Source organism: Saccopteryx leptura, chromosome 1, assembly GCF_036850995.1.
Source record: "Saccopteryx leptura isolate mSacLep1 chromosome 1, mSacLep1_pri_phased_curated, whole genome shotgun sequence".
NCBI lineage: Eukaryota > Metazoa > Chordata > Mammalia > Chiroptera > Emballonuridae > Saccopteryx > Saccopteryx leptura.
The window spans coordinates 287080415-287083840 of NC_089503.1; positions in this window are offsets into that span (position 1 = coordinate 287080415).

Here is a 3426-nt window from a genome sequence, read left to right on the forward strand (position 1 = left end):
CGATTACCAAGCCTCTTTCTGCTGCAATTTCTTTTCTTTTTTTTTTTTTTTTTTTTTTCATTTTTCCGAAGCTGGAAATGGGGAGGCAGTCAGACAGACTCCTGCATGCGCCCGACCGGGATCCACCCGGCATGCCCACCAGGGGGCGATGCTCTGCCCCTCTGGGGCGTCGCTCTGTTGCGTCCAGAGTCACTCTAGCGCCTGAGGCAGAGGCCACAGAGCCATCCCCAGTGCCCGGGCCATCTTTGTTCCAATGGAGCCTGGGCTGCGGGAGGGGAAGAGAGAGACAGAGAGGAAGGAGAGGGGGAGAGGTGGAGAAGCAAATGGGCGCCTCTCCTGTGTGCCCTGGCCGGGAATCGAACCCAGGACTCCTGCACGCCAGGCCGACGCTCTACCGCTGAGCCAACCGGCCAGGGCTCTGCTGCAATTTCTTAATCTGCAATGTTAGGGAAATAATAGTACATAGCTGCCGAGGTTACTATCAAGGTGAAATGAGATAAACCAAATAGAGCACTTACGATGCTTACTGGCTCATATCCAGCCCTTAATGAGTGTAGTTTTTATTATCTCTTTCCTACCAAATTCCGATTCTTCATAAAATTTTCTTAAAACCATTGCATAAACAACGCATACAATTTCTTTTGTCCATAGTACACACACACTCAACACTATTCAATCATAATACCTAATAAATTGCAAAAGAAAGTACACAGCATATCAATGTCTTTAGAAAAAGAAAACATCAAATAATCTGTGCTTTAAAATGATGCATCCATGCAATGCTTTTGAAGCAGGTGGGTTCAGTTCTTGGTAGCAGAACCAACTCAATCGTGGGTCTGGAGTGAGTCCAGTCCCTAACACTGTACACAGTGCTCTTACGTGCCTAAGCTCCATTAATCCTCCCAACAGCACTATGAGGTAATCTTATTACTCCAACATTGCAGATGTATAAACTGAGACCTGCAGAGGTTAGGAAATCTGCAGAAGGGACATTAGTCACACTAGTAGGACAGAGTCAGACTGGAACCGAAATCTTCCAACCCAGTATCTTCTTGTTCCCAAGGCTTTTGCTTCTTGACTATGTTGAGTAATAGATTCATTTCATTGTACCTAGTTCAGTAACTAAAATAGGTAATTAAGTCTAACATAAAGAACAGTTTTGTTAATCATTCAGCCATTATTAAGCAACTCCTAGGTGTGGCAAGTGAGAAAAAAGTTAAAGAAAAATGCATCTTTGCCCTTTAAGAGATTAGTTTGAAAAGGGGACGTGGCTGTGAGAGGAAAAATAGGAATGCTTACAATGTAGCAACATATAATCTCTTATGAATTGTGAGCTGCATGCCATTTCACACTTTAAGGTTTCTTGATGCTTTCAAATCAATTGAATGTCATAGTTTACTTGGTAGCATTTGTTTTCTTTTTTGGTTACACATAAAAATAACAGTGCCTCTTACAATCAATGGCATCATAGAGTCAAGAAAATATAAAATAAATAACTATTTATTTTATAGCAATCAAGAAATATTTGTCAAAAAGTAAATCTTTTAATGCATAGTTAATAAAGTTTATGTATATTACCACAAAACTGGAGGTCATCAGAATCATCATTATTGGTTCCTTCCGCCCCACTCAGGTTCAATGTCCCCTCTCTCCAGCTGCAAGCACAGCAGGAAGTCCCTCAGCATTGGTTCAAGGATGGTTGCGCCAAGAATAAACAAAGTAGCACAATTTCAGGCAGAAGGACCACACAGAGTTCCTGGAGATACAATGAAAGTTGTACTTTCAGAGAAGTCAGATTCTGAGGGTGACTTAGACTGGGAAGATGTCCTGATGGAGGCGTCAGTGTGGCACAGGGTCAGGAACATGTAGAGGGTATACGCAGATCTGCAAAAGGTCAGGGTGACAGAGTACAAGAAAAGCTTGATGGACGTTGACACCACAGTCATGGATTCAAACCCTGTCCAAGCCACACAATGGGTTTTGGCCTTGGGAAAAAGCACTTAATTATTTTGAGCCTCAAGTTCCTCCCTAGTAAAATATTTATGTTTAGTTGTATGGAAGTAGAGATATTTGCAAAACCCTTGGCAGGGAAAGCAGGAACTCAGTAAATGGTAACAAAATGGGTAGAAGGGTTTTTTTTTGGGGGGGGGAGGGGGGAGGGATTTTAGATTTTATTTATTCATTTTAGAGAGAAGAGGCATTGAGAGAGAAAGGGGGAGGAGCAGAAAGCATCAACTCCCATATGTGCCTTGACTAGGCAAACCCAGGGTTTTGAACCAGCGACCTGAGCATTCCAGGTCGACGCTTTAGCCATTGTGCCACTACAGATCAATCAAGGGTAGAAGGTTTTAATAAAAGCAGTGAATAAAGCCATGCTTTGGAAAATTAATGTGGAATCTGTGATTAAAACAGATTGGAGGAAAGAAACTGTTAAGTAGAAAGCTAGTTAAGATGCTTTTTCTATGTCTAGAAGGGAGGTGGGGGGCGGCAAACCAAAGGTATCTGTGGTATCTGTGGGTGGAGATTCAGTAGTCAGATGTGGGGGAAGGGGGGGCTAAGAAGACTGTGAACTTGGACCGCGCAGTACTTGCAGGGAACAGATCCTTAGGGTGGAGATCCAGAAAAGCACACGAGGAATCAGGGGGCTCCAAGTTTGGCGCCCGTGTACATGCGAGGTCACGGCGAGGGACAGAAACGGGGGGAGGGGTAGAAAGTTCTCCACCACAGAAACGGGGGGAGGGGTAGAAAGTTCTCCACCACAGAAACAGGAGGAGGGGTAGAAAGTTCTCCACCGCAGCTGCCTAAAATTTTTTTTTTTTTTTTGTATTTTTCTGAAGCTGGAAACGGGGAGGCAGTCAGACTCCTGCATGCACCCAACCGGGATCCACCCGGCACGCCCACCAGGGGGCGATGCTCTGCCCCTCCGGGGCGTCACTCTGTCGCGACCAGAGCTACTCTAGCGCCTGGGGCAGAGGCCAAGGAGCCATCCCCAGCGCCCGGGCCAACTTTTGCTCCAATGGAGCCTCGGCTGCGGGAGGGGAAGATAGAGACAGAGAGGAAGGAAAGGGGGAGGGGTGGAGAAGCAGATGGGCGCTTCTCCTGTGTGCCCTGGCCGGGAATCGAACCCGGGACTTCTGCACGCCAGGCGGACGCTCTACCACTGAGCCAACCGGCCAGGGACTGCCTAAATTTTTTACAGGGGACAATTAACTTGCAGACACCAGTACAGCGGGAAGGGCAGGCGGAGGGTGACCCGCGGCCTCGGGTCGCAGAGCAGCTCCTCCTCCGGCATCCCGGAGGGCAGCCCGCTGGAGGATAGGCGGAGCGCGGCTCTCCCTGCCAGTTTCCAGTCTTCCCCGCCCGGCCGGCCCCAGGCCGTCCCACCGAGCAGTTCCGCGGGGCGGAGCCCGAGGCGCCCCGCCCGCC